The sequence below is a fragment of the Girardinichthys multiradiatus genome, chromosome 6 (assembly GCF_021462225.1).
Source record: "Girardinichthys multiradiatus isolate DD_20200921_A chromosome 6, DD_fGirMul_XY1, whole genome shotgun sequence".
Lineage (NCBI taxonomy): Eukaryota > Metazoa > Chordata > Actinopteri > Cyprinodontiformes > Goodeidae > Girardinichthys > Girardinichthys multiradiatus.
The window spans coordinates 21,956,203-21,972,917 of NC_061799.1; the positions used below are offsets into that span (position 1 = coordinate 21,956,203).

The following is a 16,715-nucleotide window of genomic DNA, read 5'->3' on the forward strand; positions in this document are numbered from 1 at the left end:
TGTTTGTCCATTGAGTTTCAAGCCTTTGAGCGTTTTCTTGTCCAGGTATTTGGCAGCACAGGTTTGAGGGGTTGCTGCTTTGATTGGAATAAAGAAATACAGCCAAATTAAATGTCTGAGGGGAAAAGAAGGAGTATTTTCTGAAAGAGAGACATTGTGAGTTAAAAAAAAAGTGCAGTGACAAATAATATGTCCCCTTACAGTTTGGTTTTTGGTTTTTTGCAACACTCTATTACAATTACTGTAATTGAACACATTTTAATGTAATTACACAATACCGTTTTCAAATGATTTATTGATTTATAAAGAAAGACTATTTTTGTCTCTTTCTCACTGTTGATTCATGAACACTAACCTTGACTGAGGCAAGTGAGGTCAGCAGTGCTTTAAAATGTTCTGGCTTCCTTTGTGACCTTTTGGAAGAGTTGTTGATGAGGTCTTGAAGTAATGTTTGCAGACTGACACACTATTCCATGTTTTCTCCATTGTGGCTCTTATGGTTGGTTTGTTGTAATCTTACAGCCTTAAAAATGGCTTTGCAGCCATTTCTATACAGTTATATGTCAGTAACTTTTGTTTCTCATCTGTCTCCGAATTTCTTAAGATAATAAGATATATATATATATATATATAAGATAAGTGAGATTTTCGTAAAATTCATTAATATACAGTATTCATACATATAGGTTATATGTTAAAGTTTAAGTGTATTTAAGTGATTGATGAGATAAAGAGAACATTTCCAGTTTATTGCAAATGTTTGCAGTAAACTTGTTATTACCTTAATCTTTTCTGAGATTAATTTATCAGAAATGTCACAGCAGTAAGTCGGTAAATCAATTGACTGCATGACACAGCAACCCCTTCATGTTTTGTTTTATTTCTTGTCATCTAAACATAAAAAAAAAACTATCCAGGACCTGCCTAATATTTTCTAAAGTCAGTAGAAGGGCAAGTAGAGGCCAGAATTAAAGCTACATTAGATTCAGTTGTTCACCTAAGAGGGCAACATACCTTCACATAAATACACGCACATCAACTATATCCCCACTACAGAGTAGGCAGAGGGCATGCAGACAAGACTGATGCAGTTAAATGATTCACCTTTCTCTTTACACTGGTAATTTGTCAGTGGGATCTGGTAAATGGCATCATGCTGTTGGAGTGACAAATATCATTAGCATGATGCAAAATGTTTGTGTATGCCTGTCTGTGTTTTGCATGAGGAAGTTATCTCTGTTTGTGTCGCTATGGGAACCACTAAGAGAACCACAAGCTGAAAGATTTCCATGTTTTACTCCCACTTAGTACCATGCATCATTAGGGCCTCGCCCAGGATTCAAAATTTTGCCTATTTTCTAGAGAGAATGTTGATGAATATATTATCTCTGATGCAAATACATTGTATACATTTAAATGTACACTTAAATGTACACCTCTTATCCAGGTATTAGAATATTTTACATTGAAGTACATTGAAGTGCATACAACTGTATGCACAGCATATATGCTGTGCAGGCAAAAAGATAATACAAATATAAAATTGATCGATGTAACATTTATGGAAGGAAGACAAATATTGTCACAGAGGCTATAGGGTTAAATGTAAACACATGGTGAATATACATGAGGTGAGTATAAATAAGTATCGGCGATTTTGCATTTGTATATGTGTATTTTTCTTCTTTTAGATATCTGATATCTATATATATGTATAATCTTGTAAAATTCTGCCCTTCTTTGAGACACCAACCATAGGAGCAACATACTTCGAGGAATGTTCCAGCGTAAATTGGTACCACTAATTTTTGATGAATGTGGCACTGGATTATTTAAAGACACATAGCATGCTTGGTGCGACGAGTTGTGCCATGCGGGAGGGTGGGTGGCCGGCATCCTGGCATACCTCCGGTGTTTGAATGTGGAGTTGGCGTGCAGGGGCTGGGGTAGCGTTGCGTGGGGCCCTTGCCTTGCCATTGTGGGTTGCTGTGCAGTGGGGCCGGGACGTGGCGGGGGTGCTTGGAGCGGGGCTGTGTGTGGTGCTTGCACTGTGTGGTTGTTGCTTTGTCGGCTTTTCAGGGATGAAGCTCACCTGTGGGGGTGTCCCCATGTGCTGTGGGGAGGGGATTCATGGCATTTGGGCTCGGTGGCATGTGTTGGATATCTGTGTCCTGGTTGGGGGTGACCCTGTGGGGAAATTCATGTTGGTGTTCAATGGGGGAGGGGCTCATGGGGTTGGGATCGGAATTCATTGTGGGGTTGGGACTATTATATCATATGGCGGCTCGGGTTGGTGGGCTAGTTTGGACCATGTAGACCCCTCTTTTGTACATGGCCCCCTCTCCTGTTGAGGATGGGGGTCATTTGGGACTGGGGTCAGGGCGGGGGGTCGGGCTCCAGGCCGGGGTTGCTCAGGTTCAGGCACGAGCCCGGGTTAGCACCTCTTGAGTCCGGGGGCTGCTAGTCCCTATGGGATATTGGCACCTGGACCTGGCAGTATAGAGTATTTATGGGGAGTGTGAGTGAGTGTACAACATCCATCGTTGTTTGTCTTTAGGTTGGGTGCGTGGGTGTGAGTGTTTTTATGTGTACGCATGAAGGTGGGAATGTGTGAAGGTGGAATGACTGTGTGTGCCTGTGTTTCGTGTCAAGTTGGTTCTTGGGCTGCTCCCTCTCCTGGATCAGTTTAGGCCCCCCATCAAATGTGGGGCCTATTTCCTCCCTGCCACACTCCCTGCCAGTGGTTGGTGTCTCTGCCTGCTGGTGTACTTGTGGTTCTCGGTATCTGGGGCTGGGTGCTTTGGTGTGTGCTGGCTCACACCTGGTGGTGGCTGCTTGCCGGGGCCTGGACCCCCAGGCTCAGTCGGGCCTCTGCTTGGGGAGTGATATATCCTGATGTCTCGGTTCTCTGGGTCCATGGCTGGATCTGCTCGAGCATAGACGGCTGCCGGCGGGGCCTGTGGTCTCGTCGCTGCAGCTCCCTGGGGCTTCTGCACTGTGGCTGCTGGGTGGTTCCCCTGGGGCTCTCCTCTGCTTTTCTCTGTGGGGGGGGGGGGGTTGTGGTAGTCCCGGCAGTGGTTCTCCTGGGGTTCTTCTGCTATGGGGGCCCTTTGGATGTCTGTGGCTCGGATCTCCTCCGTATCTGTCCCGGGTCCAGGGGGGCAGGTCTGTGGCTCCTCACACTCACTAATGCATATTTTTATGGATAAACCTTGTATACACAAGAGCGCTCACACTCAGATCCACAGGTGTTTAGAGTCAGGTGTTAATAGATACCCAAATGTTCTAAATTGAATCGCATTTACCACTAAATACATCTTGCATTCATAAGTACCGTGCACTTTTTGGTAAAAAAGCTGGTAATATGAACGTTTCTGCAGGTGTAGAAGCAAGCAGGGTGTTATCTTGTATCCTCTTCATCCTTCTTGCTTTCCTCCATTCTTTTCTCCTTCTCTACCCTTTTCCTTTTTGCCCCACCTTTCTCTCTTTCGTGCTTTTGTTTTTCCTTTTCCTTTTTGCCTCCATGACTAAAAACAATTGAAATAATCCGAAAGCAGTTTCTAATAAAGTTTATTTTTATAAATATTAACTCGGCCAGACAGGACACAGTAAAAAAAAAAAAAGACACATAGCAAAACACATTGTGGCCTGAACAGACAGATACACACCTACAAAAGGTAAATGAAGCATGCATAACTTAATGACTTTATTCCTGGGGTTAGAGTGGAAATAAGGATTTTAATTGTAATTACCCTACATATCACATCCAGGCTCTTTGACAAGTCAGAGTCTCATTTAACTAAATTTTTTACTTCTTACCTCCCACTCCTTTTAAACTGACCACATACAAGTACAAAGGGAGCCACATCTAACATTCATTCATCTTCTATACCGCTTATTCCATAGTGGGTTACAGGGGAGCTGGTGCCCATCTCCAGCAGTGTACGGGAGAGAGGCAGGGTAAGGGAAACATAAAACTGTCCAAGGATTAGAGTTGTAACAAAATATCCAGCTAATGAGACTAAACAATACACAATACTGGGTTTACAAGAAGGAACAGAAAAGGAGAAAGTTTATCAATATATTTTTCTTCATTTTTTTGTATCAAATGTTGTAGGCAAGGTCCACTGAGAAACCATTATTAGCTCAATCTGTCAATAAAACATAGACACTCAAAAACAATTTCCTTTTATTACATACTAACATAAATGCAACAGGGTTTCAGTCTTACATCATACCCATTACATACCTAATGGGTATGGTGTAAACATTATTTTCATTTGGACTCTGAGTTTAGTTTTGTCTAAGCTCTGTGCTTCTACATTGCTCGCTTTAGCTTAGTTGCAGTGTGCTAATATTTGAACTTGCTATTATTGCCAATTCTTTAATCACCAATTGAGCCACCTATTTAAGCATTTCTTGTTCTCAAAACTGAAATGCATGGCAATTTCTGGAAAGTTTTTTTTATCGGATGGAAAAACTAATTATTAATATATGAAGAGTAGTTTTGTCAAGGCAAGGACACCTCCCCCTCTAAATATACAAAGGATATTTAAAGATTTGCACTCTTGTTATTTCCCTTCTTTAACAAGGACAACAAAACAGTAAACATAGCAGGCAAAACCAAATGTCTGCTTCTGTTCTGAGTAGCATCTATGCACAAATGGCTTTCTGGGAGCCGTTAGACTGTTTCTGAGTCAGACTGACTCTCCATCAATGGCAATACTTATCACAACCACAGTATGCCCCAGGAACACTGCTAAAACCTCAGTGAGAATTTAGATACTATTAAAAGGTGCCCTACATTAAACAAGCCAACACATCACATAATGCATGCCATTTTTCAAAAAGCTCTCAGTGGAAGCCTTTATTGCGCTTTCTCTCGTCCCTCTCCAAACATTATCTGGCTGGCATAATGCACCATTTATTCAGGCTTTTTATTTGAACTACCCATCTGGTTCCCTTTCACAACTTCTTTTTGTTATATGTTTCATCTAACACCCACCATTGCTTATGCTTGCTGTCATTTTGTTCATTTTTTCTCTTTATATCTTAATTTGCTTTTCACATCTTGCCCCAGTTTCTGTATTCCTTACATAGGTATTCTCTTTCCATGTTTCAGTTTTTCATTTCATCATTTTATTCTCCTAATGAGCCATCACTTCACAGAGGAAAAGTGTATTTGGCACAATTAGGTCAGTGTATGCTGTGTCCCCATAGACCTGATTTGGATGTAGATAAAATGAGTCAATCAAGCCCCATGATGGTAGTAGATGTCCTTGTCTTTTCTGACATTATCAGAGGTGTCCCAAAAAGCAGAAAATTAGAATTACCCTGTAGTAGTTCCCTGTCCAAGTAAGCCTTCATTTAGTCATTTGGAGCTTCATAGTAGGGATGTCTCCATCCACTCCCAAGTATTGAATCAGGGTAGTGTTCAGAACATTGTTTAAAAATGTTGTAAAAATCAAACAAAAATCAGGAGTTAAGTTTAGTTGGGGAAGCTGATATCAGTCATTTAGAATCTGGTGTTTGGCTTGCAAAACTGTAATGTAGGCATGAAAATTATTTTGATGATCTTACAAATCTGTAGTTTTGTTAACAGTCTAAGTGTTTTCACCCTTTACAATGGTGTTCACAGAGAAATAAATACTTTGTAAGCTGCAGCAGTATCCTGTCAGCGTCCATGTTATGCAATCTGCTCTGTAAGTTGCACTCAGCTCTTAATGTAGGACATTGTTGCCAACATAGCCAAACCCTATGGCTGCCCTTGACAGGTTTTTATTTTATAGATTGTTTTGGTAAATATAGTTATTCAAAAGGTAATAATAAAAAAATGTAAATGGCGTATCAGGATACGTAAGCTCCTAACTCTATGCCCTCTAAGACCATATGGTTAAATCCCAAACTAGACTTTATAAAACCAAAAACAGACAGACAGAAAAACTTCAAGTCAAACATAGACTCCAGAGTCCTGAATGTCACTGGTGAGTATGCTAAGTGGGACACAATTACATTAAACTAGACCATATAATACTACACTTTGAAGGTAGTTTTTAAGCATATATAGTAAAGCCTGCAATTACTGGGAGAGTATGTGTTAAAGTACACTTCTACCAACATGTTTCTTGTGACTGGTAGTAATATTAATGTTTTGGAGTGGCCCAGTCAAAGTCCCAACTTTAATCTGACAGAGAACATATGGAGGGAGCTAAAGATTAGGGTGATGGCAAGCAGGCCCTTCAGATCGAAACGTGCAGCAAATGAATAAACGAGCTGCAAACACAGAACATGCTGCACATACATAAATGATGCAAACGCACAAATGCAAAAAAAACAAAAATGCTGCAAATAGCAAAACTTCTTGCAGTTGTTTTGCTATTTGCAGCATTTTTCCTTTGCAATTGTTTAAAAACATGCAGTTGTTTTGCTATTTGCAACGTTTCTCTTTAGCATTTCTTTTTTGGTAACTTGCAATTTTTTTGTTGTTGTTTTTTGACATCATTATGTGTTCACAGCACATTTTGTGTTTGCTGCCATTACACCTGACAGCCACTGTACTTCAGCCTTTTGGAGCTCATCACCAAAGACACCGTTTTCAAGGTACTGCTGGAAACATTTAAAAAGCCTGAAAGTGTTTAAAGCAAAAGTTAAATTACTGTAATGAATATAAAGATGTTTCAACTGATTATTAAGAAGCATATTAATAATTTTCAATATGCCATTGTTAATAAAATGTAGATAAAAAACTGTTTTTTTTGTTTTTCAAATTAATGATCCTTATATATTGTTTTATTTTATTTTGAGAGACACCTGTTTCATTCTCTGTCAGAAACAAACTTCTTGCTTGAATAAAAAACTATTTTAATTTTAATCTGACAGTGATTCAATTGTAGTCAAACTAAACCAATAGGGTGGCATCACTATTTATTACTAATTATTTCTGTATTTTTCTTTGCCTTGGTTGCTTGTGAAAAAGGAGCACTATACGTCCATCTTAAATCACAACTAACATATTGGAAGCAGTAAAGTGAGAAAAGTTCTCCCATGTGTACCAATTAGCGAGAACATTATAATAAACTGGGATCTGCATAAGGAAAAATGTACTAGTGATACTATTGTTGAATATTGTGATGATTATATCAATAACAATACACAAATACGTCCGTCTTCTCTTTTTTCTCCATCTTTACAATTTCTCCACCACTTCCTATAAGCTTTGCCATTCTAAACAGTACAAAAATACATATGGTATGCATCATGGGCACTACAGAATTCCCAACAGGTCAAATATAGTACGTGCATGTATTTTACCTTATAATAAAGAGGAACTTGAAATGTATCACAGCAAATATTGAAACCAAGCAATTGCAGGCATTGATATACTGATGACCATTGCAATTCAACAAATGATGCACATCTAATTACACCCACCTACTATTCAGTAGGTATTTCTTTTGCCACTAAAGTAGCCCAGACTTGTCAGGAATGTTAACCATCTTTCCAGTCTATATTTCACTATTTAAGCAAAAGCATGTCAAATGAGCACACTAAAGGGAAAAGGATTAGGAGAGCAGTGTGCAGTTGTTTGCAGAATTGGCACAATGAAAACATTTTAGCATTCTTCCATACCTTGTCATAATTGTGGGACAGGATGTCATGTACTTGCTTCGTTAACAGGTGGATCTCCTAGTGCTCCTAGTGTGGTAAGGCATATCCGTCACTTCCTGTTTTCGCTGTTGCAGTCAGTGGATTGTTTGGTGTGTGAAGGCTTTCTCGTTTGATCTGATATCTCTCTACTGTGATATCTCTTACTTGTTCTAATACATAAGCATGTTAAAATATAATTCCTGTTGCTGCATTTAACGTTTGGGGACTCTCCGTGTCTTACACGGTTTTTCTAGTAGTGGTAAGGGGTCGCTAGCTTAGCTTTAGCTCCACCATGGCTACCCGTTCTGCTTTTTCTCTCTCTGAGTCTCCTCCTCTCTCCTGCTCTCTGTGTCAGATGTTCAGTTAGTCCTCTGCCTCCTTTAGTGATAATAGTACTTGTAATAAATGTAGCATTTTTGTAGCTTTGGAGGTGAGGGTGTCGGAATTGGAGGCCCGGCTCCGCGCTGTTGAAAAACCAGCAGATAGCCGAGGCCCCTTAGCTAGCGCAGAGACACCAAGGGTAGCTCCCCCGAGCAGTCCTTCAGCAGAGCCCGGGTGACAGTATGTAGAAAGCATAGTCCTAGATCTGTGGGAAGAAACTTGTACCATCAAAAACTGAATTTGAATTGCTCAGACTGAATCTGTAGTTGCGTAATTTAAAATTAAATGCATTGGTTTGAAGATGAATTTCACTAAACTGAAACTGAATATAATTGTTCAAACTGAATTTGTTTGCTTTAAAATTGCTTTGCTTTGTATTGAAAATTCAGTTTGATTAATTTCACTTTCAGGTCAGAAATTCAATTCCTCCGTGGCCCACCCTATCCCATGATTCATTGCGGGTCGAAGTTCAAACGGAAGTAGCAAAGGCCGGAGAGAGAAAAGTTGTGAATAAAATTATATTGCGCATTCTGTGAACTTTAATAATGTTTTTAGACCAGAATGTAGTTGTGTAAACCTAAAATATCTGATCAGTTTATCAAGATATCGCTTAGTTGCACAAATGCGCCGATGTGTTCGTCCGCTGCCCCAGCAGCCGCTCGCCTCGCCAGCTGTCAGCTGACAGGGTGGTTGAGGTGCGCTAAACCCCAAGAGAACAGCTGACTCCCGCCACATTGTTTTCAAACTCCCGCTGGGTTTCCCCAATGGGTGGAAGTTAGAAAGATATAATTTAGTTGGATGAAATCTAATATTAATCTTTAGTTTACTTATAATAATAATAATAATAATTACTATTATTATGCACTGCAAATAAACTGATTTAAACGTTATTCCTAAAGTTAATATGTTAGTGTTTAAGTTGTTGAAAGCTTTACAAATACATTAAACAAATGGTATTTGTCATCAATGTATTTTATCTAGTGTTAGATTTATATCTATAAACACAAAAAATATGTTCAACATTTTAAATGGCTAAATAATGAACAAGATCATAAAACAATAACATATTAAAACAAAACAGCAATATAAGTGTGATACCCTCCAAGGTAGAAACATTGTGGATTAATTTAATATTTTATTTTATTAATGAAGAAGGTCCCATCACCATAAATGATACACTGATTTTAGTTGGACTGTAGTTGTAATTACCATACTTCGCTAGCAGAGGGAGTTGCTCCCAGAAGTGTGTGCTAGGTGTGGTAGTTGCTGGGAGCTCAGATACGGTTAAGAGATGGTTGATATGTTGTTAAGAGTTGTTCAGTAATGGTTTAGAGGAGCACGTAAATATTTGCACTGAATGTGATACATTTATATTTCGTATTCTTAAATTGTACGTTATTAGAGTGAAAGAAATGCTCCAAACTTAAGGGAAAGTAAACACTAAATGGAACCATAGTAATTTCTGTATACAAGAATGAACCAAGAAATAACTTGGAATTTGGCAAAATGTTCAGAAGTATTGTGAAACTGAAGTAAGATTAAGGTGTATTGTTTATTATTGTGATTTTTCTGGTAATAAATCAGAGCAGAGCCTGCTTGCCGACAGACCGCATCTAACATGTCGTCTGTGCTTTTTCCTGCAAAATACAGAATACAGGGTATTAGCATGGCTAAAAACAGATCTCTTTTGAGGCCTGTAACATAAGCCATTAGCAGTATGTAAAAGAGTAAATAAAAATCGTGTAGTTATTTACAGTAGAGACAGCGTTATTAACCTTCAGGCTCCATTTGTTAGGACCTTAGCTCTGCGCTTCATGCTAACACGGTTCCTAGCCAACGGAAGTTACACTGAGGTAAGGGCAAGAGAAACGCAGACCGACGTAACACCGGCGGCAAACTATGCTAATCTGGCATGTTTAGTTAATAGCTACAGGTAGCATAAGTGTTACTGTTTGACCATCATTTGTTTACATGACACTTCTTATAGATGGTCATTTGACTTGGTGATTGACGACCGCCAAGCTCATGTATGCTGCACTTTTCTAGCTCAACATGCCGTAAAGGAAGTTTAACCTGATGTGAAACGTAAATTGATGAATCTGTGTTTGATTAATCTGTGGCTATCCTCAAGGACCCGGATGTGTGACACAAAAAACTGAATTTTGGAACTCAAATTTAATTACAGACTTGAAAGTAATGAAGCTGAATTTTTAATAAAACAAAATACATTTTAAAAGCAAATGAATTCAGTTTCAAACCATAAAATTCAGCATCAGTTTAGTGAAATTCCTTTTCAAACCAATGCATTTAATTTCAAATTACACAAATACAAATTCAGTCAGAGCAATTCAAATTCAGTTTCTGAGGACACAGGTTTCCCATATAGATCCCAGCCCACAGGTCACCACCAACCCATCTGCATTTCTAACAGATTTTCCCCGCTCAGCAACACACCCGCAGAGAAGCCAACTCTGGTAATTGGCAGTTCCATAGTCAGAAACGTGGCACTAGAGACACCAGCGACCATAGTCAAATGTCTGCCAGGCGCCAGAACGGGCGACATGAAATCCTACCTGAAACTGCTGGCTAAGGATAAGTGTAAATACAGTAAGATTGTTATTCACGCTGGCGGTAATGACACCCAGTTATCTCAATCGGAGGTCACCATAGTTAGTGTTGCTTCGGTGTGTAAGTTTGCCAAAACAATGTCGGACTCCGTAATTTTCTCTGGTCCCCTCTAACCAGTGACGGCATGTTTAGCCGCATGCTGTCATTCAACCGCTGGCTATCTAGGTGGTGTCCAGAAAACGATGTGGGCTACATTGATAATTGGCAAACAGTCAGTAAGTCAGTCATTTTCTACCGCTTATTCCATAGTGGGTCGCAGGGGAGCTGGTGCCTATCTCCAGCAGTCTATGGGCGAGAGGCAGGGTACACCCTGGACAGGTCGCCAGTCCATCACAGGGCAACACACAAACAACCACGCACACACACACCTAAGGGCAATTTAGAGTTACAAATTAACCTAACAGGCATGTCTTTGGACTGTGGGAGGAAGCCGGAGTACCCAGTGAGAACCCACACATGCACAGAGAGAACATGCAAACTCCATGCAGAAAGACCCCAGGCTGGGAATTGAACACAGGACCTTCTTGCTGCAAGGCAACAGTGCTACCAACTGTGCCACCGTGCAGCCCCAAAAATTAATTGGCAAACATTTTGGGGAAAACCTGGTCTGATCCGGAGAGACGGCATCCATCCCACATTGAATGGAGCAGCTCTTCTTTCAAGGAATCTGGCCGAATTTATTAGTTCTCCAAAACTCTGACAACCCAGGAATCAGGGTCGTAGCTTAACACTCTTCTCTGCAGCTTCTGTACTGCTACCCACCCATTACCCTATTAAGACAGTGTTTCACCCACAGCCAAAATTGAATAGATTAAAAAATAATCTAAAAGGAGGAAATCATGAAAATCTCATAAACATAAACACAACTCAGACTAAAAAGAATAATAAAACAATTAAATGAGGCTTACTGAACCTCTCTGAAGATCTCTTTCTTCAAATACTTTGCTAGTTAGTGACCTGATTTGTGACAATCAGATTGATCTATTTTGCCTCACAGAAACCTGGCTGCAGCAAGATGATTATGTTACTATAAATGAGTCAACTCCTACTAATTATTAAAATTTTCACATTCCTTGAAATAATGGGCGAGGAGGTGGAGGAGTAACAACCATCTTTCAGTCAGATTTATTGATTAATCCCAGACCAATCAATAGCTACAACTCTTGAATATTTAATCCTTAGTTTTCCTCATCCAAATTGCAAAGCACTAAAACCACTTCTGTTTGTTGTTTTGTACCATCCACCAGGTCCTTACTTTCAATTTTTAGATCAGTTTTCAGACCTTTTATCTGATTTAGTGTTAAATACAGATAAGGTTATTATAGTGGGGAATTTTAACATTCATGTTGACACTGAAAGTGATAGCCTAAATATAGCCTTTAATGCTATCTAAGACTCAATTGGCTTTGCTCAAAACATTAACAAACCTACCCACCTTTGTCTTCATTCTATGGACCTTGTGCTGACATATGGCATTAAGTGTAAAGACATAATATTTTTTCATAACCCTGTCCTGTCTGACCATTTTTTAATAACCTTTGAGTTTAATTTAACCGAGTACTCCACACCTGAAAAAAAATTTCATTATAGTAGATCATTATCAGACAATGCTGTAACAACCTTTAAAGAATCTGTTCCACTTTTGATTTCTTCATTATCACAGAAAAACACAGTGGAGGGCAATCATTTTATTTCTTCCCCTTCACAAATTGATTCTCTTGTTCATAGTGTTACTTCAATGATGAAGTAACACTATGCAGCCCCCTTGAAAAAGAAGGTAATTATTCATAGGAGGCAGGCTCCCTGGTTTAATTCAGAGCTGCGTACTTTAAAGCACAATGTTAGAAAATTGGAGAGAAGATGGCGCTTTACACACCTAGAGGATTCCTACTTAATCTGGAAAAATAGCCTACTGTTGTATAAAAAGACACTTCGCCAAGTTAGAACAGCTTATTTCTCATCATTAATAGAAGAGAACAAGAATAATCCTAGGTTTCCCTTTAGTACAGTTGCTAAACCTACACAGAGTCATAGCTCTGTTGAGCCATCCATTCCCTTAGCTCTCAGCAGTCATGACCTTATGGGATTCTTAAATAAAATTGATTCTATTAAAAATAAAATATTTGACATACTCCCAAAGATGATTACTTCATCCTTAGCAAGTGAGACAACATTGGAAATAACTGCATAACCTGATTTGTGTTTGGACTGTTTTGATCCTGTGGAGCTTCCTGAGTTATCAGAAATATTAGCTTAATCTAAACCTTCAACTTGTATGTTAGACCCAATCCCAACCAAATTATTTAAGGAAGTGTTCCCTCTAATTACCAGCCCCATTTTAGATGTGATTAATCTATCCTTAGTAAATGGATATGTACCACAAGTTTTTAAGGTAGCTGTAATTAAACCTTTACTTAAGAAACCTTCACTTGATAAAGATGACTTGAAAAATTACAGACCTATATCCAATTTTCCATTCTTATCTAAAATTCTTGAGAAAATAGTTGCTAATCAAATGTGTGAGCATTTACACATCAATGACCTGTTTGAAGAGTTTCATTCAGGTTTCAGAGCTCATCATAGCACTGAAACAGCTCTGCTGAAAGTCACTAATGATATTCTTATGGCCTCAGATAATGGACTTGTGTCTGTTCTGGTTCTGTTAGATCTCAGTGCTGCATTTGATACAGTCGATCACAATATTATCTTAGAAAGGCTGGAATATGCTGTAGGGATCAGGGGAACAGCGCTAGGCTGGTTTAAATCTTATTTGTCTGACAGATTCCGGTTTGTTCATGTAAATGATAAATCATCTTTAAACTCCAGGGTTAATTGTGGAGTACCACAGGGTTCAGTGCTTGGGTCAATTCTCTTTACTATATATATGCTTCCAATAAGTAAAATTATCAGGCAGTATAAGATAAATTTTCACTGTTACGCTGATGATACTCAGCTTTACTTATCCATAAATCCTGATGAGCCCAACCAGTTAAGATAGACTACAAGCATGTCTTGAAGACATAAAAACTTGAATGACTTTACATTTTCTGCTTCTGAATTCGGACAAGACAGAAGTTGTTGTCTTTGGACCGGAGTCTTTATAAAAGACTGCTTAGTCAATCACTTAACCTGGATGGCATTAAATTGACCTCTGGTAATAATGTAAAAAACCTTGGTGTTATTTTTGATCAGGACATGTCATTTAAATCCCATATTAATCAGGTTTCTAGGATTTCCTTCTTCCACCTCCGGAACATTGCCAAAATTAGAAATATCCCATCCAGGAATGACACTGAAAACTAGTCCATGCATTAGTTACTTCAAGGTTGGACTATTCGTTACTATCAGTGCTTCAGCTGATTCAAAATGCTGCAGCAAGAGTTCTGATGAAAATTATAAAGAGAGATTATATTTCTCTTATTTTAGTTTCCTTTCATTGGCTCCCTGTTAAATCCAGAATATAATTTAAAATTCTCCTCCTCGCATATAAAGCCCTTAATGATCTAGCTCCATCATACATCAGAGATCTGATTGTTCCATATATTCCTAACAGAGCACTTTGTTCTCAGACTGTAGGTCTACTGGTGGTTCCTAGAGTCTCTAGAAGTAGAATAGGAGGCAGATCCTTTAGTTATCAGGCTCCTCTCCTGTGGAATCAGCTCCCAGTTTTAGTCCGTGAGGCAGACACCCTGTCTACTTTTAAGGCTAGGCTTAAAACCTTCCTTTTTGATAAAGCTTATAGTTAGAGCGGCTTAGGTTATCCTGAGCTATCTCTGTAGTTATGCTGCTATAGACTTAGGCTGCTGGAGGACATAATGACCATTTTCACTCTCTTCGCTACATTCTCATACTACTCTCCAATTTTAAATTTTTTGCTGTTCAATTCAATTCAATTCAAAAATACTTTATTAATCCCAAAGGGAAATTAAATATTATTTATTTATTTCAGTGTTTAACTTTATGTTCTCTCTCTTTTCTCTTTCTAGAAGCTACACCTGGCCTGACTCTCTGTCTACCTGTGACAACTTCATGGAGGGGTGCATTGTCCAAGCTTCTGCTGGCAACAACTTAATGCTCACCTTCTACTGATGATACACTTGGCCCTGTCTTTCAGTGTTTAACCCTATCTCTCTCCTACTGACTGAGATTTTACTGTGACTAACTGTATGTGCTCTTTTTCATACTCTAACCTTGAAAACTGGTTCAGAGTTTATCTGTTCTTTCTTCCTAGATGAAACGACTAAAGGAGCTACATCCATTAACATTTACTTTTCCTTCCCATAGAAAGTACTCCTGGATCAATGCTTCTGTGTTCTGCTTCTGTGTTCTTTTGTGTCTCTGCTCTGTTCTCTCAAACCCCCAGTCAGTCGCGGCAGATGGCTGCTCACACTGAGCCTGGTTCTGCTGGAGGTTTCTTCCTGTTAAAAGGGAGTTTTTCCTCTCCACTGTTGCATGCATGCTCATCCAGGAGGAGTGATTGCTACAAGTCACTGACTGGATGCAATCTGCTGGGTTTCCTTAGATAGAAAACATTTTATCCAATTTGAATAAATAACTGAATCTGACTGTACGGTTCAATGGCTATTATTAATTGGAATGCATGTGCCTGACTTGAAATCTAAATGATTCGATTGAATTGACTTAGCCCATTTTAACGTTACCCACCTGTCACACAGTGCAACAGGAAACAACACTCTCCAATTATTCTTAGCTCTGCCCGCCTCCCTCCCTGTTGGATGGGGTAAAGGGGAGTTAGGTTTAGCCCTAACCGGCTAAGTTATGCTTGAGGTGCAAACACGCCCTCCATTTCTGCTACCTGTGCAACCCCTTCTCTTTTCCAATGGTTATAATCAGTCTGACAGAGAGAGGTACCCCCAATCCTTGTGGTTTTTAGTATAACAATGGCCACCAGTGGGCACTACATGGACACAGTGTATTATTTTACTTAGAAATGCAAAAAGAACAGACACACTCCCCCCTCACAATGTCACTGAAGGCAGTATTTGGCCAAATGCCAAATGTCAGGTTTGGGACTTTTGTCTGTCTAACACATCTGGCCACTAACATGAGCCAGTCAATTTTACACTGAAAAAATTATGCATATAAAACACATTTGCATGCTCATATATACACAGTGTACACACTTTCAGGCCCAGAGCCAGCTGTAAATGAGTATACTAGTCCTTTAATCTGTGGCTTTGCTGGTGCTTCAACCAAAGTTCCTGGACTCAAAAGGCCTAGCCATACTGGGTTGGAACAGTAACACCCTGCACTTAGCCACATGGCACTAGTTAGCCCACACCCTGCTAAATACAGCCAGATGTGCAGGAATGGAAACAGGGTACAATGTCACTACATGTTTTTCTGGTCATATAAAAGAAAAAAAGGTTTTCTGTTTGAAACACTGTTCTTTCCTAAACATTTGTTTTTTACAATTAAATCAAATGAACGTGACACCTTAAAAAAAACAATATGTTAGTCAACAGCAATGGATGTTTAACTGTTGCCTGAAATAAATGGAATCAGTTTTTTGTTTCACTACAAAACAAAAACAGGATGTCTTTAACAGGAATGACTGACAAAATGTCATTTAAATGGTAGCAAATATAAAATGTCGCATCTTTTTAACCCCTGTCCAAGGCTTAGTTCTTTCTAAAAGCACAGTCAACAGCAGACAATGTTCAGATTTTTGCATTAACAATAAGGACATTAGTCAAACTGATATGTTTCTGCTGGGAAACAAAAAATGAAAATACCCAGTGAAACCACCGTTTAAGAAAAAAGAGAAGCCAGTCTAGGACAGCCAAGCCACAGGAGCTCTAAGGTCTCCACAGCTTCAGAGAAAATGCAGTGACTCCCTGTTCTTGATCTTGGATCTATGTGTGTGCCACATGTCTGTTCACAACCAAAGCCTAATGCTCCTTATTGTGGTGTAAATCTTGAGAGAAACTCCACCTTCTCGTTTTTTTTTTTTTTTTTTGGCCTCTATTAAAAACATGAAGTGAGTGTCATATATTGATGATGGCATATCTGAATCCAGAGTGTCTAATGGACTATGT

The 16,715-nt window shown here is 39.1% G+C and overlaps 1 protein-coding gene across 1 annotated transcript in view; it reads right to left on the reverse strand.

The window, feature by feature from the left end:
• Window positions 1-16,715, reverse strand: part of gpc1b (glypican 1b) — a 120,253-nt gene that overhangs the window by 25,905 nt on the left and 77,633 nt on the right. The window lies entirely within an intron of this gene.